The sequence below is a fragment of the Eriocheir sinensis genome, chromosome 17 (assembly GCF_024679095.1).
Source record: "Eriocheir sinensis breed Jianghai 21 chromosome 17, ASM2467909v1, whole genome shotgun sequence".
NCBI classification, from domain to species: domain Eukaryota; kingdom Metazoa; phylum Arthropoda; class Malacostraca; order Decapoda; family Varunidae; genus Eriocheir; species Eriocheir sinensis.
Window position 1 is genome coordinate 18,590,390 of NC_066525.1, and position 24,598 is coordinate 18,614,987.

Below are 24,598 nucleotides of genomic sequence, written 5' to 3' on the forward strand. Positions count from 1 at the left end.
TGGAACAACTACAGACACCCAGCAGCCGACGAAAACGCAAGGGACGTCCAGGACCGAGAGGAGGTCGACGACGACATAGGCCTTCTGGACCTTTCAGGCGAGGGAGATAATCTCCCGGCTTCGGCAGATGTTCCAGGGACACCCCAAGAAGCGGACGACGACGAGGCGCACCAGGAGACAGACGCGCAGGAGGCAGAGAACAGAAGACAGAGACAACGCAGCTAGGCGTCCACGGCGATACGACGATTATTACGTTTTAGATTAATTTTCTTATAGTAGGGAGGAAGTTGAGAGGTGTATTAAGAGACAGAAGGATGGAAAAGCAGCAGGACCAGATGATATCCCGTACGAGCTTTATAAGAATGGTGGTGAGAGTGTTATTGACAGAATGACTGACTTATTTAACCAGGTGTGGGAGGAAGAGAGAGTGCCGAGCAAGTGGAATGAATATAAGGTGACTTTGATACATAAGGGTGGACACAAGAGTAGACAGGAGCTTAAGAATTACAGACCAATCTCCCTTGTAAACACAGTAGGGAAAGTTTTTTGTGCAGTGCTGAATGAAAGGTTGTGTAAATGGATTAAGAGGAATAGGGTATTAGGTGAGGAACAGAATGGTTTCCGGGTTGACAGGAGAGCTGAAGATAATATGTTTGTGGTGAATGAACTGATTGAAAGGAAAAAGAGAGCAGGAGAAAAGTTGTACTTAGGTTTTCTAGACATAGAGAAAGCTTACGACAGGGTTAATAGGAATATGTTGTGTAGAGTGCTGGAGCAGATTGGATTGAGTGATAAGTTTGTGAACATAATTAGGAGTATGTATGCAGGCACAAGAGCTAAATACAGGTTAGGGAACCTAGAGACAGACTGGGTGAAGAGCGAGAGAGGAGTGAGGCAGGGTTGCATTCTGTCACCAACATTATTTAGCCTGTATATAGAGGAGCTGGCAGTTAGGATGAGAAAAATGAATGCGGGAGTGAAAGTTGGAGAGGACAAGTTGTGTGTGTTGTTGTATGCGGATGATGTTGTGATTTTGAGTGACTCTGCGGGAGACTTACAAAGAATGTTAGATGTGGTAGGGGGGTATGGAAGAGATTTTGGTGTTAGAATTAGTAGTGAGAAGAGCAAGATTATGATAGTCAATAGGTCAGAGGATGAGAGAGAAATAACTTGGAGACTGGAAGGGAATGAGTTGGAACAGACGGAAGAATACAAGTACCTAGGAGTGTGGATGGAGGTAAATGGATGCGGCAGGGCCAAGAATGTAAAGATAAGTTTGACAAACCAGTGGGTAGGCCGTTTAGGGAGTGCAGCGAGGATGAGAGCGAGCAAGTATGATGTCATCCGTGAGGTTTGGAAGAGTGTGGCTGTCCCGAGCATTATGTATGGAATAGATGTGATGACATGGAATGAGAGTGAGATACAAAAATTGGAGGTGGGGCAGAATAGGGTAGCAAGAATGGCACTGAATGCACCAAGGTTTGCAGCAGTAGAGGCTCTTAGGGGTGACATGGGATGGAGCACGTTTAGGGAGAGACTAGTAAAGGCAACCTTGAGATATAAAGTGAGACTGGAACAAATGGAGGATGCAAGATTAGCAAGAAAAGTATACTTGTGGAATATAAGAGATGGCAAATGGGCGAATAAATGTGGGCGAATGATAGACAGGAATGTTATGCTAAGTAGGTGGGTGTACCGACCCTTTGAGGATAGGCAAAATGTGTTTGAATGGAGAGTAACAAACAGAAATGGAGAGGGGTTTGAGTGGGATGTAAGAAAGTGGAAGAATGTGATAGATATGGCAGTTAAAGATGAGGGATTGAGCAAGTGGAAGAATGAGATGGAAAGAAAGGAAACTCTCGACTGGTACAAGGAGAAAGAGGCCCCAAAGTGTGAGGTGTGGTATGAGGGAAGCCTGGGAGGTGATCTTCTTTTCTGTGCTAGAGCGCAGTGTCTGGATGTGAATGCAAGGAACTATAGATGGTCTGAGTCCCGCAGCAAAGTGTGCCAGATGTGTGACAGGGGTGTGGACGAGACTGTGCAGCATGTAGTGCTGGAATGTAAGAAGTATGACAGGGAGAGAACGAAGATGATGCATGTGTTTCTGAGTGAGATGGGACGTGGAGTGAACGGGAGGACGGCAAGGGAGTGGATGGTGCTGCTGCTGGGGCTCAGTGGAGAGACGAGTGGACGAGTGATTGAGGCAGTGAAAGAGTTCTTGGAGGGCATGTGGCGTGCAAGATATAGGGAATGATATCTTGCCCCGAGAACATAGACTTTCCGCATGTTTTGTTTTCTTTCACAGGAGCTGCCGATACAAAGGCCTGGCTGGGGAGAAATCCCGAGCCACCTGTGACATCAAGACCAAGATCAAGATTGTCAACAAACCCTGCACGAGGGAACGCCCGGGGCAGGGCGAAGAGTCTGGCTGTTTACTTTTCTTACTTATCATGGCTTGGTGTTACCTCTGCCTGGGTGTTAGTGGCCTCAAGTGTAATTTCCTCTGAGGTTCCTCGTTTGGTGTCACCAGAGCCGAGCCAAGGCAGCTATATACGCACTGGAGGGTCGGGATTAAGCCTCAGCCTTGGATCAGGTAAATGCCTGGTGAATCAGGGAGCGTCTTATTTTTTTTCTATTTATTTCAGAAAGGAACCACTTGCATATATTCGCAGGGCTATCAAGACCTGCATGTGGGGAGGAACCGCGTGAACCCTCCTTGTCGTCCTTCGCAATGCCGGCTCCAATTCTTCTATGAGTTGAATCAGCTTACATCAAGGGAACCGGTAGTGTTTGATAAGCTCACTATCACTTAAGTAGAGAGGGTCAAGGCGATCACGAAAGCGCTTTTCCCTCCTGTGTGCGCGAGCGTACCATATATATATATATATATATATATATATATATATATATATATATATATATATATATATATATATATATATATATATATATATATATATATATATATATATCGGAAAGGAACTCCATGACTGCTGGAGGGCGAGAAACTGCCCCAGCTCTTGTTATTTACTTGGATTAAACTACAGAACAACTACTTCTCCCCCTCCACCACTTCGGACCCCCCTACCCCCCAACGCAAGCTTGGGGACCTGTGGGGAACTGGGGTTTTGATGGGTGGTAAGGCAAAATCACTGTAAAATAGTCTTCCAAAATTTCCCTAGAAAAATTCCTAAATTAGGGAAAATTCCCAAGTCTCGAAAGTAAGGAAAGTCCCTAACGCATACTCTTGTAATCTATTCCAATATAACCTAGCAGCCGCCGCAGCTGGTCTGTTGACGAGTGTCGGGCGTATCATTAGATGCTCAGTGTAGTGGGCACCGCCACCCCACTCAGTCCTGCATAATTTTTGATGGCCCACACCGCATGTCGAATATATTTAAACTACTCTTTAACTGAACTTTATAACCTAACTGCTAACGAAGGGGCTGCGACCCCCTCAATCCCCTCTTCTAACTCGGGGGGCTTTGCCCCCCATAACCCCCCACCCCTTGTGCTAAGGGGTAATTGTGGAAATTGACTCCGCGCCTCCAAAATACTACGATATTACACCCCCACATTATAGTTACGGTAAGGGAAGAAATATATGACCCTCAACCATAACATGTAAGTGCAAGTACTTAATCCTCTCGCGCACGATGACGCATTTTGCGTCATCAAGGGTAAAAGGTCCTGCGCATGATGACGAGAAAAGCGTCATATAACTTTAAAAAATTGATTAAAAATTAAGTTTTTGGAAGCATCATTTGTTGGGATAAGTTTGTTAATGGTAACATATGGCAACCTTTCTAAGGAGCATAGATGAGGAGCTTTGAGCGATTTTTATTTGTTAGCCTACTCTGACAGGAGAGAAAAAAAATACAGATTTCTCGGTGTAACTCGGGAACTAATAGGCGTATGAGGATTTTGAGGATACCATAAGAATCCTCACTAAATTCTACTTAGAAACGTATTTGGCTAAAAAAGTTGGCCCACAAATAAGTTTGTATTGTTTATATATATAGTTTCCTTTATTTTTATTTGTGCATGTTCTAGTACAAGTCTTTATGAAGCCATTGATACCAAAATTATTGTGGTACGATATATCTGTGAGGGTAAAATACGTCCGGGAATGTAGAGTATCGCGGCAGCAAAAAAAGGCCAATTGGGGCTGAGAAATGTATGAGTGGAACAGAAACTTATTGGAAACTTATGGTGCACGAGAGGGTTAAAAGTAGAGAAAAAGGCCTAATGCCCTTCCTCTAACGATCTTGGGGGACCCGTGGGAAATTGGGTTTTGGGTGAGGGAGCATACTTAAACTACTCCAACCGAACTTTACATAACCTAACCTCTAACGGGGGGGGCTTCGCCCCCCTGGACCCCCCCTCCACATGTATGATGCGCCAAAAAACTAGAGAAGTTCCTAACTTGAGGAAATTTCCCCGTGCTGCTAGCAACCTGCCATGAGAGGAAACAAATATTTGAAAACACTCAACCCCAATCAAGGCTGTCATTCCAGATCTTTTTAACAAAGGTGGGCGCGGTTCTGAAAAATCAGTAGTGTGGTTGCGGTAGTGCGGTACTTTTTCCGGAGTAGTGTGGTTGCGGTAGTGCAGTCCCATTTCTTTTCTTTCCCAGTGCAGTATACGGTGTGCGGTACTGCGGTAACGGTAGTCACTAGTCAATATAAAAAAAATACTTCAGTGCCTATCCTGGCTATCCATTGACTAACTAATAACTTGTGAGATACAAAAAAAAAATAAAGGAGGACTGGGGGAGGGAGAGAGGGAGGTAAAGGAATAGGAAGGGGGTACAGACCAGGGAGTAGAGGATGGGAAGGGGAGGAGGGGGAGGGAAGGGAATGCAACTTTCTGAGGAAGGAGAGAGGGGACAGGGAAAGGGGAGGAGAGCAGCATCATGTGAGAGAGGAGGTGGGGGATGGGAAGGAAGGAAGGGTGGTGCGAGCTGCGATATGGGGGAGTGAAGGGGAGGAATTCTCCAGCATTTGAGCGAAAACGAAAGATTACTTATATAGGAAAGTCATGATGGGAAGAGTGAAACATTACTCAAACTCCAACATATTAAGACAAAACACATCAGCTGCAACTGGTTATAGCGAGACCTCAACCATGGGAAAGCTGTAAGCCCTGGCGTCTCAGGCCTCAGCGAAGAAACTACGTGGAAGTTTCATCGAGATAATTATGATAATAATAATAATGAAAAATTATTATTATTATTATAATCAAACAATATTGATATTGGCTACATTGAAGAGAGAGAGAGAGAGAGAGAGAGAGAGAGAGAGAGAGAGAGAGAGAGAGAGAGAGAGAGAATTATAAAATAGAGAAGTTACAATGAAGTTAAAAAAACAGATATAGTATGTACTATGGTCTTTGTTATGCATCAAAGAAAAATTTGCATGGGGCATGAGATTGAGCAGCAATCATGTTAGTGCTTGCTTGTACTGTTGTACACTGCCATGTACAGTCATTGTCAGAGGTAGTCATGGCATGCCGCCTTGGGTTGAGTGATGAACAGATTTACTCTTGAGTTATTCATTTAGTATTTAATTATGAACAATAACTGAAAAGTGAGAATGATTGAATCACTGATTCTGATGACTGATACCGATTGACTGATTGAGTCAGATTCACTGTAAAAAAAATATATATATATATATATATATATATATATATATATATATATATATATATATATATATATATATATATATATATATATATATATATATATATATATATATATATATATATATATATATATATATATATATATATATATATATATATATATATATATATATATATATATATATATATATATATATATATATATATATATATATATATATATATATATATATATATATATATATATATATATATATATATATATATATATATATATATATATATATATATATATATATATATATATATATATATATATATATATATATATATATATATATTTCTGTGAGCATGCCACGCTGCAAATGTCTTCGATGGTTTTCTGAATACCGCAAAAAGTACCGCAGGATTTTTTAGTGTGGTCCGTGGTAGTGTGGTATTTTCAGAAAGTTTGCGGTAGTGTGGTACTTTTTTGTGATGCGGTACTACCGCACTAAGTACCGCACTTGCCCACCTCTGCTTTTCAAAATAAATATTTTACAATTACAAATGGTACAATACTGACGGTTAACCCGTCCACTTCTGCTAAGTTGATAAGAACATAAGAACGTAAGGAGTCTGCAAGAGGCCGGTTGGCCTATACAAGGCAGCTCCTGTACACTCAAACCCACCTTACCTCACCATCCATGGCTTGCTAGATCATAGTTACTGAGTACTTTGTGGTGCAAAATAAACCGATTTGTGACAGCTGTCATCCAGCCCTGATGCTCCTGCTGTCAAATGACCCAGGAGTGACCTACCGATTGCTACCTATCATCATGGCCTCCATTTTACTCAAATTTTGAGTTGCGCGCATTGAACAATATCCGTTTTTTGGGGGGAGATACGTGTTTGTCACAGCTTGATGCGCCCACGAGGCACCAATTAAGTGCATCCCATGTGACACGCCCGTGTCACTGTTCGAATATGGTTGATTAAAAGATAATAGATTTAGGAAACTTTCCTCAAAGTTCCAGGACTAGGGATTTTTCCCAATTTTAGGGAAATTTTGGAGTGCCATATTTCAGTCAATTTGCCTTCTCACACCCAAAACCCAGATTCCCCATAGGTTCCCAGGCTCAATATAACACTCTCTAGGCTGTTGAGTGATAAGTGTACAGTGCATACCATGTGACATGCCTGTGTCACTGTTCAAATATGATGGTATTGAAGGGACTCAGTTTTGGGTTATTTGACGGCACAATGTGCCTCCTGAGGGATACCAATAAAGAAGCTAAATAGTTAGTTAACACATACCGAGAGGTGAAGTAGAATGATAATTTGAGGAGACTAAAGAAGAGTTGAGTGTCGAAGTATCCGTCCATCATGGCAGCCCGAGGAAGACTGCAAGAAAGCTGTCTATGTGGCAGCGCAATACACCTCGCGTAGTAATACTTCATGATTGTAGTCGTTTAAAATTATAAAGTACAAATACTTTGCTTTTATATAGAGAAGAAAATAACATAGAACTTGTTAAGACCATTTTATGTTTGAAATCGTAATGATCCATGTGCGTTCTGGATATTACTGACTTAGGAACTACAGTCGTCCCTCAAATAGTACGGGGGTTACAGACCCAGGACCCCCGTACTATTCGAAAATCCGTATAAAATTAGTGCCCCCTCACTAGAAGTACCCCTGCTACCCAGTTTCTTATTTAAGGTAGGAAAATTCCTATTTATGTGTTTATATTAGGTTTATTTATGAGTAAACAGAAAAGTACGGCCTTTCTTGCCACTCTTGCAGCACTCTCGGAGCACTGGCAGTTACTTCAGCAAGATTTTCTTTTTCCCTTCGCTTGATACAGCGAACACTGCTCTCATTCACGTGGTAGGCTCTCCCTACCGCAGCGTAACTCATTCCAACATGTTACTTCTCCAAAATCTCAGCCTTTCTTGCAAGATGAACACCTTTCTCGAACGCTTTGGGGTGCTTACAGCAGGTGTTTTGGCTTGATTCTTGCGGCCCATGGTGCTTTGAAAAGTTCCGAGTTATGTGGTATTGGAGAAGCATAGCTGAAGTTGTGCACACACACAGACTGAGGAGAAGCACATGGGTGGCAGTTTGCCAGAAGTGTTGCTGAAGTTGTGCACACACACGGACTGAGGGGAAGTGCATGGGTGGCAATATGGCAGAACATTGTTGCAGACGTTGTGCACACACACGGACTGAAAGGATGCGCTTGGGTGGCAGTCTGGTAAAACAGTGTTGCTGAAGTTTTGCACACACATGGACAGAGGGTATGCACTTGGGTGGCAGTCTGGTAAAACAGTGTTGCTGAAGTTTTGCACACACACGGACAGAGGGTATGCGCTTGGGTGGCAGTTTGGTAGAACAGTGTTGCTGAAGTTTTGCACACACACGGACAGAGGGTATGCGCTTGGGTGGCAGTTTGGTAGAACAGTGTTGCTGAAGTTTTGCACACACACAGACAGAGGGGATGCACTTGGGTGTCAGTCTGGCAGAACAGTGTTGATGAAGATATGCACACACACGGACTGAGGGGAAACGCATGGGTGTCAGTCTGGCAGAACAGCGTTGCTTAAGTTGTGCACACACACGGACTGAGGGAATGCACATGGGTGGCACTCTGGTAGAACAATGTTGCTGACTTGGGAGGCAGTGGCTGTGTCGACAGAGTGATGGTGCCGCGTTCAGGAGGACGCGAGTTCAATCCCCGCCCGGTGCCACCAAGCTGTGATTTTTCAGCCGCCGCAGAGTGGCTTCAAACGACCCACATGCTGTCCAGAAGACCACCTATCAACCCGGACTCTAGATTCTAGGATTAAAGATGAGCTCCGGGAGGGCAGCATGAGCCAATGCAAGATGGCGCCACTATAAACACTCGCCTGCGCCAGAACAGGCTGGGCCGACCATCAGGCCCCACCGGGAAGAAGCCTTGGACCGACCATCAGGACCTACCAGGAAGAAGCCTACCGGCGCAATAGGCTGCGATGTAAAAAATAAAAAAAAAGTTGTGCATACACAAGGATTGAGGGGATGCGCATGGGTGTCAGTCTGGTTGAACAGTGTTGCTGAAGTTGTGCACACACATGGACTGAGGGGAAGCGCATGGGTGTCAGTCTGGTAGAACAGTGTTGCTGAAGTTGTGCACACTCACGGACTGAGGGGAAGCGCATGGGTGGCAGTCTGGTAGAACAGTGTTGCTGAAGTTGTGCACAAACACGGACCGAGGGGAAGCGCATGGGTGTCAGTCTGGTAGAACAGTGTTGCTGAAGTTGTGCACACACACGGACTGAGGGGATGCGCATGGGTGTCAGTCTGGTAGAACAGTGTTGCTGAAGTTGTGCACAAACACGGACCGAGGGGAAGCACATGGGTGGCAGTCTGGTAGAACAGTGTTGCTGAAGTTGTGCACAAACACGGACCGAGGGGAAGCGCATGGGTGGCAGTCTGGTAGAACAGTGTTGCCACTCATGCCTTGGCTACTTGGTGCGGCACGCGGGAATTTAAAAAATCTGAAAAATTATTCTGGGACAATCTGCATAAAACCGAAACCGTACTATCAGAAACCGTACTATTTGAGGGACGACTGTAGTTTGTATGGTGTAGTGCAAAGCAGCTATGAGGCTCAGTCTGTCTATAGAGGCCCTCATGAAACAATAACAATGGACCATAGACTTCACAATCTCTTGACGGGAAACGGGGCGCGGGGCCGATTCGCAGGGGGCCGATTTTCAAAAATTTAAAATTTAAATATTTTCAAAACCAAAGCAGCTAGCGACCTGAAACTAAAACAGGCACCTTCCGTAGGCATATATGAGTCTCCATGAGCAGCGGTATCAAAAAATTCAAAGTCGTTCCCTAATAAAATCCCGATTAATTGTTTTTTATATAAGTATAACAAAACTTAAAAAGGCAATAAAATCCTCAGATTTTACGCTAGATGCACAAACATCACCAAATGCAGAGATAATCACTTATAATTTCAGAATCAATAGCAATATTTAGCATATCTTATAAGTTTTTGCCCGAAATAGCTACTTATATTATTTTATTTAGTGCAATTTTTACGTAAGTTTTAACATCTAATAAATCACTTAATTTTCACATTAGAAACTTAATACTTGAGGAAAGCATGCAGAAACATCTTAATTTTACTCAACAAAAGCAAAATATTCATTTTTCTATATACAATCACAACTTATTTTGGTTGAATTCCGATGTCACTATTGCCGCAGCACGTCTTGCCGGCTATCTGGCCCTCGTCCCTGAACAATCACTTTAGCCTTTTGGCCTATGACTTGTGGGCCCCGGTCAGTTTCCTGGACTTGTACACGTCCCTGTTCCTCGCCTTCTCAGGCCTGCCCACCTCGATACTGCACATCTTCCAGCAGATCGCCTGCTTCAAGGCCTTGTTCTTCCTCGCTTCTGAGGTCACGTCCTTGGAGAAATTAGCACCAAACAGTTGAAGAGGGACCTGCTGATGTGCGGCAAGATGGTGTTGGCCAGGTTGTGCCCTCCTGGCACCTGTACCCCTGCAAGGTCGGGTCTGAGGCCGCCAGGAACTCCAGGAGGTGCCTGAACCCGTCCCTGTGGCGCATGGCAAGGAGAGGAACCTCAACCTGCGCTCCTTCTTGTCCTCCCTGCACATCAGGGAGTCCCACAGCGACATCCCGAAGGGCGCCATGTGGGCCATTGGAAGAGATGGCCGCTTCAGGACCGCCCGGCCCGTCTCCAGCTCTCCCTGTCGACCAGCTCGACCAGGGCGTCGAACATCACAGAGGGCGGGTCGCCCTCTCGAGCTCCACGGTAATCTTCATCTCCTCCTGCTGGGCAAGCTCCTGCTTGCAGCACTCGGCCACAGAGGAGTTGGCCTGGACCTTCCTGGCCAGGTAGCGGCGAAGTTGCCCACCCCGGCCAGGAGCAACTAGTCCGTCGGCGGGTCCGGCTGGTCGTCGGCCAGCTCCCAGGCCATCATGGCCAATATCACCTCGTCGTCCTACTTCTCCACAGCCTTTGCCCGGTACAGGTCGGCCTGCACGCGTCCCGGGGAAGAACCCGACGAGCTTCAGCAAATGCAGGCGCTGGGCCAACCTGTTGCTCACCATGAAGTTCTGCACGCTCGTCCAGTTGTGGGGAAGGGTACAGAGACGATGAATAACTGTAGGTCCTTTACTTGGAGAGTAAACAGAGGCAGGACAGCGATAATCCTTTACAGAGGGGAAGTGCCCAGCTGACTGCGTGCCTAAGGCGAGTTAGGCGACGCGGGAACTGAGCTGAGTTGCCATGTAGGCACTAACTAAACGTACATTTCTTGTTTCCTAATACGTAAAACTGTGGACTTCACTATCCTACAGTTATCATTCATTTTACGTAAAGATTTCAACCTAAAGTTACGCAAATTTGCCATTTTTTACACAACGTTTTCAAAGTGCACGCATGGTGCTATTTTATATAAGTTACCTTGAATCCTCGACCAAATCACTCTAGAGACACTCCTGCCTGCTTGTATGCACTAAAACTTGAAGATTTCGTCCTGTTTCCACTTAAATTCGGAGTAAGAACGCAGAGTGTGTTTGAGTTGTCGCAGTGAAAGTCGCCATAACAATCGGCCCCTTACGCGAAGCCAGCGCGCCAAGACTGAAGAGATTTCCCGTCAACTAGTTGTGAAGTCTATGAATGGACTTAGAAAATCGAAGCCACCCAACTTTATAATTAAGGAGGCTTGCCCCCCTGGCTCCTCCCCAAGGTTAAACGTATACAAAAATGCATCATAATAATAATTCTTTCACGTGCTATATTACTACGAATATTGGTTTGGAGTGGTGCTCCCTAAGATTAACCCCAAAATTATATATATATTTGCTTTTTATATTCTTGAATTGCTATTCTAAGTTAAAAAAAATCATTAAGGTATGAAACCTTGCTAGAATAATAACTGCCCTGAGGCAGTTGTTATTATGGTAATTGTGGAGATTGACTCCACGCCTCCAAAATATGATATTACACCTCCATATTATTGTTAAGGGATGAAATACATGTCCCTCAACCATAATGTGAAGGCACAAGTACTTTAAGGGGAGCATAGTCTTAGAAAGCATATGAAGTTGCATATTTTTGGCTGTAAATTTTACACAATAAAGTAGACTATAATCTAACATCTCTGGCAAAGTTTGACCCTGATTGACGAAAACCTTTTTTTATTTTTTTATTTTTTTGGAAAATTTTTGACCGAATTTGAGTTCTAAATAACTTTTTTATATATGGGTTTTCAGCTTTTTTGTTCATTGGACAATGTAAAGTAACCTCAGTGCTAACATTTGGCCAATGTTTTGAGCAATATTTGAGCAATGTTTTGTTTCCATATATATAATAATATTTTTTTATTACGTAACCAAACACATTTCGCTGTTTCGGTGTAAAATATGTGAAAGAAATATTCTATGGCGCTTAGAAGAGTTTTGTCTTGATGGAAATGTAGTCTTACCATTACCGTATTGAATGAACTTATCCAATTGGAAATGTCTTTTATAGGCTATCAGAATTTTAACCAAAAATGCCGATAACTTGCATTTCGAGAAATCATCGTTGTTACATTTCGTTACCATAATATGCTATTTCTGCAATGTATTTTTTATTCTACAGATATTTCTGAGTTATGGTACCTGGTCCCCTCCTTTTCAAAGGATATTATACACCCAATGGTGTGGGTATCATGGGGCACCACCCCACTCATTGTAAATAGGTTTTTACTCAGAAGCCTCCAGGTTTATAATGTTTTTTTCTGCTGCCTTGCTGGCTTGTTTTCTTGTCTTTTTCTTCTTCCTCTTCTCGTTCTTGGTTCTGCTTGTCCTCTTTTCCTTCTCCTCAAGAGAATCTATGAAGTTGGACCTCTTGAACCCAAGCGAGGTCAGGAGGTTGGCTTCACTGTGCCCAAAGTTATGCTCCAGGATTGTGACCTGGGACACAAAGACAGTCCTATGTAGGCCACAGAATTTGTCTTTTGAAGCCTTCCTCCAGACCTTTCCATGTAGGCTCTCATTTCTGTTCTGTGTCCTCCCCTTCAGGCACTTCTCCAGCAGCTCTGGTCTTGTGAGGTCACGGTACACCGTCCTGATGAGGCTGAGGTTGTCGTATGATATGTGGGACAAGTAAATCCTCTTGTCAGTGTGTGGTGCTGGTCTCTCCCCTTTTGCCAGGCTTCTCTGCACCCAGCACCATGAGGATTGACTCTTGGGGCACAGCCGATGTTATTCATTTTTGGTGGTAGTGTGGTGATATCGCTGACCTCATGCTACCAACAGTCTCATGCTTGTCTCTGACAGCCTTTGTGTACTATGAGGAGAGCTTGTCAATAACTTCGTCAGTCAGCTGCTTTGCAGCTACATATATCGAAAAACTGCCTAAAAATCATATAAATAACGTAATAAACACATAACACCTTTGTTCTAGAGCGTGGTCGTGCGCCACTCCAGGCCTGAGATAGTATCAGATAATGACTAATTTCCATTGGAAACATGCATCGTAATGCTAAGATATTTTAAAACAGTTATCCATGAACATAGACCAAAGTAGAAATGCGAAAAACAGAAAATCGAATTTTAGGGGGATATTTCTTAGTCTTGGCTCAAACGCTCCCCTTAACCCAGTAGCAGTGATGGGCCAAATTTGTGGCTTTACCGTGTACCAGCGACGGGCCAAATTTTTCCCATGATATAAACCCTCCAAAATAGATGATGCATAAACTGATCACAAATGCATTGAGATATATATTATGAAATGGTTTGTGTGAGTGATGATTTTTTCTAATTTTTCTCACTTAGAGGGGCCTTTAACCCCTAAGTGCCACAAAAGTTTTTCTCGGGTGATCTCCCATGACACAAAAGTCATCAAAGAATACACTTCAAAACTGAGAAAAAGTCATAAAAGATGTTTTACAGAAAATTTTCTGGTGCACCCTGCTGTGAAATCCATTTCTTTCTAGGTTGTCGCATTTGGCTGGAATTCCATGATTCCTGAAAAATTCCAACTTTTTACTGGTGCAACATATAGAAAAAAATATTGATGAAAAGTTGCTCATTTTATCTCGATGGAGTCTGAAAAATAGTTTGTAATCTTTGACCAGGAAATTTACTGCCTACAGAGAGCCAAAATTGTGGTGAAACTCAATAAATAATTTTGGTAAATTTTTGTAGTTACAGTAGACCCCACTTAAGTCGGACCTGAATAAGCCGGATATCGGATAAGTAGGACACTTTCAGGATCTTTTATTTATTTATTTATTATTTTTTTTTTTACATCCCATCCCGAGTGCACCGGTCCATTTTGGTCTTCCTTCACTTTTTCCCATTTCCATAACATGACATTTCTTCACATTGAATTTCATCTCCCATTCCATATTCCACTTCCAAATCTTGTTTAGGTCTTCTTGCAGAATTACGCAGTCTTTGCTGTTTCTTATATGTCTTAGCAGCTTTGCATCGTCTGTGAACAGGCTCATATAACTATTTACTCCCTCTGGCATGTCATTAATTTATACTAGGAAAAGTATTGGTGCCAATACCAATCCCTGAGGCACTCCACTCTCTACAGTTCTCCATTCCGATTTTATGTCCTTAACCACTGTTCTCATCTCTCTTCCCCTTAGGTAGCTTTCCATCCAGTTCTTCATTTTCCCTTTCAATCCTCCTTTATTTTCTAGTTATCATAGCAGTCTTGTATGTGGAACTTTGTCGAACGCCTTCTTCAGGTCTAGGCAGATGCAATCATCACATCCGTCCCTTTCTTGTATTTTATCTGTCACTCTTGAGTAAAAGCTCAGTAAGTTGGTCACACATGAGCGCCCTTTTCTAAATCCATACTATTTACTTGTGATTAAATTTTGCTCCTCTAGAAATCGCATCCATTGTTTATCACTTTCTCACTATTTTACATACTTCACTGGTTAGTGATACCGGTCTGTAGTTCAGGGGTTCTTCCTTCCTTCCACTTTTGTATATGGGGACCACTTCAGCCCTCTGCCACTCCTTAGGCACTGTACCAGTTGTTATTGAGCATTTAATGATAATATACATTGGTCTAACCAGCTCATTTCTGCATTCTTTCAATATATACCCTGAGACTCCATTTGGTCCTACAGCTTTTCTCTCTTGCAGCTCCCCCAACAACTCATATATCTCCTCTTTATTTACTGTAACTTCTTCCATATGAACATTTATTTTGTTTTCTTATGGCTCATTAAATATTGATTCATTAGGAAAAACTTGCTGAACTTTTTCTTTAGTAACTCCGCCATGTCTTTAGGTTCATCGATTGTCACATTCCCATCGCTCAGTCTTTCAATTGTTTCTCTTGGTTTAATCTTACCATTTATGAATCTATAAAATAGTTTAGGTTGTTCCTTACAAAAGCAGTACAAATATAAAGAGTGTCATTGTTTATTTGAATCCTTCTGCATTATCCAGAAACAACTAGATTCCTTGGTATCTGTTTCATGACAGTGGGGTGATGAAATAAAGCATTTTACACTGTAACAACCCTGACTGATCACCATGTGTTCAAGTACATGTGCACATCAAGACTTTGGCTCCTTATATCAGTCATACTACAATATGATCATGCATCAAAGGAGTTCACGTCTAACAAATTCTTATCTAACGACACTACTGGACCTCTACTCATATTTGTTTCTAATGAGGAAGTTTTGAATAACAAAATAATTATCTTGGACAGGTGGTTCAAATCAGCAGGAAACCTTGGCCTCTCCCCTGACTCCTACCTCAGTCTTCACCAAACATATGTATTGTTGTGTTGTATAGCTGCCTCTAGACACTTTAAGTGGCCTTAATTCCTGTCTTGCATGCATTGCATTTGATCATTGTTGACACCTTGCCTCAAGTGTAGGGAGGAAGTTGGTGGTGGTTATGAGGTGGAGGAAAGAGGAGTGACTCAGTAGCCTCCCTTCCTGCCTCAAATATGCACCACCTTTTGTCTTACCCATGCAAAAATCCCATGCCCAAGATCATGGGTGGCAACTAGCTGGTCTCACATGGTGGGTGCCTGGACTACTTTGACTGCAAAACCACAACAGCATCCTACCAAGACTTCTAAATGTCTAAGGTGTGAAAAGGATTGTTCATTCTGTGAAGAACAGGACATCTGGAGGTGAAGAGAGTGTTTCTTGCTTCATCATGGGACAGCCAATGTCAGCACAAGAATTCTAGAATAACTGTCTAGACTCCTTGGTTAGCAGCCACCTCCTATCCCTATCATTGAGGAGTCAGAAGAGAACACAAAAAAAACAGCATTGACCCGTAAGAGGTCAACCATATATATAGTATATGTGAACCCTGTGTTTACTATCTTCAGTCACTTTATTGCTTCCTATGGATTAAAAATTCCTTCTAGCCACATTAATTATGTTTCTGGGAGTGTCTAGCACTTATCAGTACAGTTTCCTGCCATTTGGACAAACGGGTAAGCCTCCCCCCCCCCACCCCTCACGATCCACTCATCGCTGCTTGCTGCATCACTTGACTCTGAGTCACAACGGCAGGCAGGCGCATAGCTGGGCACGATAACAGGAAACCTCATTCCTGATAACCGATAACTGATAATGGAAAACCTTATCGGTGATAACTGATATTCGTTAACTGGAGACAGAAATATAGGTGATAACCGATAACCGATACCTGATATAAATCCACATTTCCGATATTAGCTAGCGATAAGTCCGGTAGGCGAAAACGATACTGTAATGATATTTCAAATGAAAAACATAGATGAATTGAAATTTGATTATCTGTATTTTAGAAAACTTACAAAACCTGAAAACCACACATTGACAAGTACCTATGGATGGTAATACTACATAGAAACGCCTTAACCAGTGTTGTGTTATTTGGCATCCCCACCGTTGTTTACAAACACTGGTCTCTCGTGAACTGCACATGCTCAGACCAGCAAGCGAAGACCTGTACACTCTCACAAAGCTTTTTAACCGTAATTAAGAGTTGCTGGAAGGCTGAATCAGACATACAGTACTGCTACCACCATCCCCGCTGTTTCTAGAACGACACTCTATATGAGTTGTATTTATATGTACAGTGTGTCGTTCTAGAAACAGCGAGGATGGTGGTACTATATGTCTGATTCAGCCTTCCAGCAACTCTTAATGTGTTAAAAAGCTTTGTGAGACTGTACAGGGCTACACTTACTGGTCTGAACATGCGCAGTTCACGAGAGACCAGTGTTTGTAGCCAGCTTTTGACGATGGGACAACAAATAACACAACACCGGGTGCCTTCAATACCATGGCATGCTCACAAATGAATATGGAATATGAAATTTGAGGCAGTGAATAATCATTTTTTTGCAAAGCTAAATGATTTTTCTCTTTGATATAGTGATTTTTTAGTCTAACAAAAAAATAACCTAGGCTGGAATTCACAAACATACTAACTACGAACTAACATAACTACGCACTATTGATTTAGCAACCGACGTAAGCGTCAGATTCACAAAGCAAACTTGAGATGGTAGTTAGAGGCGCGCTAAGTCAGCGAGGCCGCTGAGTGGTTGATGACATAATTGGCCTTGCAGCGAATTATAAGCATGTTCACAAAACCGTCAGCCAATCCTAGGGAGGCCCCTCCAGCTACCGCTTCAAAAGAACCCGTTCTCTTTTCCCATTTTCTTTCTTTTAAGGTAAACTGTACTAAATCATAATCTAGGAACACTTATTTCGTTGATTGCTGCACATTAACGTCAAGGTAACTCTGCTGTTCGATGTCTTGTTATCTAAGAACATGCTTAAGGGGAAGAAAAAGAAGATAAGGAGGAGATTAAGGCAGGAAGAAAGCAAATTAAAAATAATGTGGCACATATACCGAGGCAGACAAGGACAGAAGGAAGGAACGAGGAAAAGTTAAGACTGTCTTGCCATATCTGCAGCCCAACTCTGGGCTGTCACCCGACAAAGGTCTATGGTCCCACGGAGGGACAAATGTAGAGATGGATGGATGATCGAATGGATGAGGAGGTAGGAAGATGAAGGAGAAGGGAGGTCTGGCAATCCACCGGCCGGGTGTTGCCCTACCGCCCACACTTATCATAGGCCTCTCAAAGTGTGTACATCTCATCATTTTATAAAGAAATGGGCCTCCTCTACTCGCAAAGTTATATTTCAAGTTGGAAAAACGCGATTTATAAACATTTATACGTAAATATGATAATATTGTTAGCGTTACTGTCAGCTCCGAGGCAGTAGTTATTTAACAACAAATTTAGCGTCACACAGAGCGCGGTAAACGTTTGTAAATCCGCGCGCTAACCTGTGACGACATCAATTAGTTGGTAGTTAATACCGCGCGAGCTTTGTGAATCTCGATGTTCTCAAAACTACGTGCTAAGGGCCCAAAACTATGCACTAAGCCTTTGTGGATTCCGCCCCTAGTGTTTTAATGTTGATGATCTAAGTATGAAATCTCTTCACCGAAGATATTTCATACCCCGAAATTTTTTCATACAACACCGGGCGCCCGGGCCACGCGTGCGCAGTAGGGAGGAGACAACATTTTTTTTCTGAGAGCCGGAAAAAAGTAGCGATTATCGCTAGTTTGGTTACAAAAGTAACAAAGATACCGATACATATTTAAATAAGTAGCAGATGGACGATAATCCGATTTTGTTATCAGCGATAAAGTATCGCGATAACGCCCAGCTATGGGCAGGCGTACAGGCAGGGTAATGTTTGTGTAAAAAAGGTGCAAGAGATACAGTAAACCCTCTGGTATCCGGGTTAATAGAGCCACGAGGGCACTCGGATATGAGAAAATCCCGGATATGGTGAAGGTTAAGTCTATGGACCCGAAAACTCAACTTTCGCCTACCGCATTTAATATATCATCGGCACAAACGAAACTACTTAAGATCACGCCTGTAAGCCCACGACAACCTTCCACGCCCGTGCATACGTATATATATGAAACGAGTGCAGGGATGATATGTTATAGCCATAAAAAAGAAAAATGTTATGGGTTACATTTCAGCCGCACTGACGCCACCCTGTTCCGCTCGCCCTGAGAATATATATCCTTATTATCTCACAAACGGAGCTACTTAAGCTCACGTCCACATGCCCATGTCAGCCCTTTACGCCTGCGCACTTGTGGATATATGAAACTAGGGCAGGAAGGGTGTATTATAGCCGTAAAAACGAAAAAAATCCGGGTTACGTCAAACTGCCCGCCTTGCCTCGCCGCCCCGAGAATGTTTTACCTTGTTTTCTGCAATATTACATTATCTACGCTAACGCCAGTGTAGGCAAGCCTTTCCCCATCCACAGTGAATGCGTGGGCTTTGTGGCGTCCCTTGCAAATGATAATTAGTGAATTAACGTAAGAAAAATTGTCGGGGCGTTGTGGGGCTCTGGTCAACACCCGCCATGGCCCCAAAGACGCAGGTGTTAAGATTCGCTCCTTATAGGGTAATTAACGCTTGTTCATCTGACCTTTAAATATATATATATATATATATATATATATATATATATATATATATATATATATATCTATATATATATATATCTAGATATATCTATAGATCTAGATAGTGAGTGAGAGAGAGAGAGAGAGAGAGAGAGAGAGAGAGGTAACTCTCGATTTACGCGAGTATTGCGTTCTTGGAGAGGTCGCGTAAATCAAAAACAATGTAAATCAAACAAGTGGTAGGTTTCTGTCGAAAAATAAATACCGTATTTTTCAGCGTATAGCGCACACCTTTTTCTCAAAAAAATGCCTGAAAGTTTAGCCCTGCGCCTTGTACTCCAAGTGTACAAATTTTTAATGATCTTTTTCTTCTTTGGGGTGTTTTTAAGGGTCTGTTTTTTGTCTTATCCAATAATAACGGCAAACTTTCCTTTATCATTGTATATAATCCTTCATAGTCCGTAGCTGTCTTATAATATGTTACCATAGAATACAGGGCGATCTAATAACTACTATACAAAATTGAAATCGATGGAGGATTGCCCATGCCTTGCTGTTATTTCGTTTTTCCGTCAGGCGCCATTTGTATGATCTTGATCTTGATGTCACAGGTGGCTTGATTGTATGACTAAGGAGCAGTACAAGCTACATAAAAAATCATATTGGAAAAAAATATCCATGTGTTCATTATTAATTATTAATATTAGTGAGAATAATGGGGTAAATATGATATCAGAAACTGTACATCACAAGTCTTGTACGAGGAGATATTTCGCGCAATACCAGTCAGGCCGCCATTTGCATTGTTTACAAACCACATAACCACACCCATACAACTAACAGCTGCATGGCGCGTGTCACCAGAAACGTGTGAATTGTGTCTTGCCTAGTTCTCTGTCATAACCTACGAGTGATGGTGGGAATAATATGCTTATTCACTTCATTCAGTGGAGAGAGAGAGAGAGAGAGAGAGAATATCCATATCACCGAGATATCCACTCAGGCACTCAGTCTCAGCCTCGCTCGTGTGAGGAAGAAATGAGGGACACCATGAGTGGCTACAGTCCGGCAAATCTTAAGTGGCGGCTCTGACGTAGACAGCCCGCTAGACCCTGTTGCCACGTCTCCAACTGACCTCGCACACCATGCCTGCCTCTCTCTCTCCCTCTCTCTCTCTCTCTCTCTCTCTCTCTCTCTCTCTCTCTCTCTCTCTCTCTCTCTCTCTCTCTCTGTGTGTGTGTGTGTGTGTGTGTGTGTGCGCGCGAGAAAAGTGGGGGTGTACTCTCATTCGGAGAGTATGGTGCTCGACAATGCATAATAATAATAATAATAAACCTCTTTTAAAAAATGCACTAAGACTTTTTACCCCTTGGGTGGTGTGGAAATAAGGTCAAAGTGTAATATTTTAATGTTCTTAGCGACCACTCCTTCCCCACTCCCTGGCTATCACCAGCGGAACCTCACCATTCACCTGGATGACTCGCATCAAAATTTGCTTGACGGTCCTGGCATTCCTTATACAGATACAGTCTCCATATTTTATCATAATTATGCCATATGGCTGATATTGTATGGCAGATGGCAGACACACACCCAAAAATGGCAGAAATGTGATAATTCAAGCAGGCAGAGCAACTGGCAACTGTGGTGTGTTGGGTTTACTTGAGCTGACAATGCCGCGGTGGCAACACTGCCAAGTGTTATACAATTTTTTTTTGTATTCACTCACAGATAGAGAATCAATCATGAAAAAACATATTTGTTTTTATACTAAAGTGAGAGAGAAAGAGAGAGACACAGGGAGAGAGAGAGAGAGAAGGGTGTGAGAGGCACGGTACGCGAGGTCATTTGGAGACATAGCACCAGTGTCTAGCGGGCTGTCTACGTCAGAGCCGCCACTTAAGATTTGCCGGACTATAGCTAGTATTGGTACCGGTACCGAGCAGTCTGGTACCGGTACTGTACCATATAGCTAGTACCGGTAACTGCCCACCCCTATTGTTGAATAGTGTGGCAGCGTGGGTACTGTATTGTTGTTCAAGTGGCACGCGGGAAGAACTGAGCTCTGCTGTGTGGCCGCGGCGCTATGTGAGTCCAGTTGCGTGAGACATCTGGTGGCCACTCCATAAAATATCGCGTATAAGTGGAAAAAATGTGTAAGTAATTTTTTTTTTTTTTTTTTTGACCCCGCGTTATTTCAAAAACGCGTAAACCAAACTCGCGTAAATCGAGAGTTACCTGTATATGTATATATATATGTGTTGATTTGTTCTAATCTATCAGTGTTTCTGTGTGTGTAAGGATCCCACACCGTGGAGCAGTATTCTAGTGTTGGTCTCACAAGTGTGTCATACGCTATGTGTTTAATGTCAGGTGTGCAGTTATGTAGATTCCTCCTCTGGAACCCCAGTGTTCTGTTGGCTGTGGCACTGATGTGGTCTATGTGAGTGTTGAATTTCAAGTTAGTTGAGAGGTGGATACCAAGATACTTGTGTGTGTGCATAGATGCAACATCCAGCTTTGTGCTAAAATATAAGATAGAGATAGTAGGAGGGAGCAGAATAGGGTTTTCTTTCAGTAGCCTCAGAAATCTGTGTGTTGGTTAAAAAGAGATACAGTACCCTCTTGAGTTTCGCGCTCGCTTCGTTCAGAAGGTTTAGCATTAAACTTGAGGATCGTGAAACTCGAGGTATTGAAAACACTGAAGAAGCACTTATTTGTTCCGTCCCGTGGATTTAAATTTTTTTTTTTATACATGTTGGCTATGGCGCCGGTAGACTATCCATCTGGGCCTGATGGTCGGCCCCGAGCCTGTCATGGCCTAGGTAACTGTTTATTGTGGCACTATTATAATTGGCTCATGCTGCCCCCCGAAGCTCACTTTTTTTCTCTTTTACTCCCTTGTTATCTCAAAATACGTACCTTGGAAAAAGGAAGAGAGAACAGGTCATTTTAAAGCCACAGATGAAGTCTTACAGTTGGCTGAGCTCTGAAAACACGCTTGTGATTTGCTTAGAGTCCGATGATGTCATCTCCGGCGCTCACCTGGTCAACGGCCTCGCTGCCTTGGGGCAGTGGCACACTGGCCATTTTCTTATAACCGTTGTGGCGCCCATCCGGGAGTGAGTTGTTGGTTGTCCGTAACTTGCTGGTGTCACACTGGGCCATTTTCTTCCCACCGCATTTGCGGCAGCTTGGGCAACCGGCAAATCCAACTTTTCCGGGCCAAGGTCGGTTGCCCATATCCACATCCACAACGTAAACAAAGTACTTGCCCTGTATCGACATGGCGTCATCTGCTAAAGTAAGGGATGTCGCAGCTTGTGCTGCCATTACCCAAGTTATGGACTTGTTGCATCATTTAAATGACAGGAAGAAGCTGTTGTGGGTGTGGTTCCTCCGTGCCAATTCTCATTGTCACCATTGTGTGTGAGCAGCCAACCCACCCATCTAGACTCTGACCACATAAACACGTGAATCAAGTAACAACAAAGACACACACATGCAGCATGCACACACCAGACTCATCATGAACCATGGCAGATGTTTATCACAAACAAAAATGGCTTCGCCATTTCCTAGAGTGTGTTAGAACTCATCTGGTGAGTGGTTCATACAAACCAAACATACCCAATGGCAAGAAGAGAGCAGTGTTAAAGACGACTGCTCTCTTCTTGCCAAGAGCTAGGTTTGGTTCATGTGAGCCACTCATCAAATATGTTCTAACACACGCAAAGAAATGGTGAAGTCATTTATGTTTGTCAGAAACATCTGCAATGGTTCCTAATGAGTCTTGTGCGTGTGTGTGTGTGTGTGTGTGTTCGTTGTTATTCGATCCATGTGTATGGCTGGGTTGGCCGCACATGCGCAGTGATAACAATGAGAACTGACATGGAGGAACCACAGGCATGCCATACCCACAACGGTTTCTTCCTTCCATTTAACTGCAGCAACAAGTCCATAACTTGGGTAATGGCAGCACAAGCCGCAACAGCCCTTACTTTAGCAGACGACGCCATGTTGATACAGGGCAAGTTCTTTGTTTACGTTGTGGATGTGGATACGGGCAACCGACCTTGGCCGTGTGTGACGCACACCAGGAAAAGTTGGAGTTGCTGTTGGAGTTGGAGTTGGTGGCGCCAACGCGGCGGGAAGAAAAAAGGCCTGTGTGACACCAGCTTACGGATAACCATGAACTCGCTCCCGGTTGGGCGCACGGGCGTTGCCCGTAGCCCCAACGGTTGGACAAAAACGGCTATTGTGACAAATTCTTTTCATAGGGTCTGGCACAAATCTTTGCTTTCCAAACCACCCTCCTACGGTTTCTATCCTCTGTACCTTTATCTCCAGTTTCCTTTCTGACCGTTCTATTTCTGTTGTGGTAGACGGTCACTGTTTTTCCTCTAAATCTATTAACAGTGGTGTCCCACAGGGTTCTGTCCTATCTCCCACTCTTTTTCTGTTGTTCATTGATGATCTTTCCAAAACGAACTGTCCTATCCATTCCTACAACGATGATTCCACTCTGCATTACTCAACTTCTTTTAATAGAAGACCCGCCCTACAGGAACTTAACGAGTCAAGGCTGGAGGCTGCAGAACGCTTAGCCTCAGACCTTACTATTATTTCCGGTTGGGGCAAGAGGAACCTGGTGTCCTTCAATGCCTCAAAAACACAGTTTCTCCACCTATCCACTTGACACAATCTTCCAAACAACTATCCCCTATTCTTTGACAACACCCAGCTATCACCTTCCTCAACACTAAACATCCTCGATCTATCCTTAACTCAAAATCTCAACTGGAAACTTCATATCTCATCTCTTACTAAATCAGCTTCCTCGAGGCTGGGTGTTCTGTACCGTCTCCGCCAGTTCTTCTCCCCCGCACAGTTGCTGTCCATGTACAGGGGCCTTGTCCGCCCTCGTATGGAGTATGCATCTCATGTGTGGGGGGCTCTACTCACACAGCTCTTCTGGACAGAGTGGAGGCTAAGGCTCTTCGTCTCATCAGCTCTCCTCCTCATACTGATAGTCTTCTACCTCTTAAATTCCGCCGCAATGTTGCCTCTCTTTCTATATTCTATCGATATTTCCACACTGACTGCTCTTCTGAACTTGCTAACTGCATGCCTCCCCCCCTCCCACGGCCCCGCTGCACTCGACTTTCTACTCATGCTCATCCCTATACTGTCCAAACCCCTTATGCAAGAGTTAACCAGCATTTTCACTCTTTCATCCCTCACGCCGGTAAACTCTGGAACAATCTTCCTTCATCTGTATTTCCTCCTGCCTACGACTTGAACTCTTTCAAGAGGAGGGTGTCAGGACATCTCTCCTCTCGTATTTGACCTTGCTTTCGGCCACCTCTTTTGTTTCTTTTTTAGGAGCAGCAAGTAGCGGGCTTTTTTTTATTATTGTTTTCTATTTTTGTGTGCCCATGAGCTGCCTCCTTTGTTGT

At 43.3% G+C, this 24,598-nt stretch overlaps 1 protein-coding gene across 1 annotated transcript in view; it reads left to right on the plus strand.

Annotated features, from left to right (window-relative positions):
- Window positions 1-2,444: 2,444 nt before the first annotated feature.
- LOC127000123 (probable palmitoyltransferase ZDHHC24) overlaps window positions 2,445-24,598 on the plus strand; it is a gene marked incomplete at its 3' end in the record, with an annotated part of 52,695 nt that continues 30,541 nt past the window's right edge. Inside the window, exon 1 of the mRNA XM_050863543.1 lies at window positions 2,445-2,593. The remainder of the gene's footprint in view (window positions 2,594-24,598) is intronic.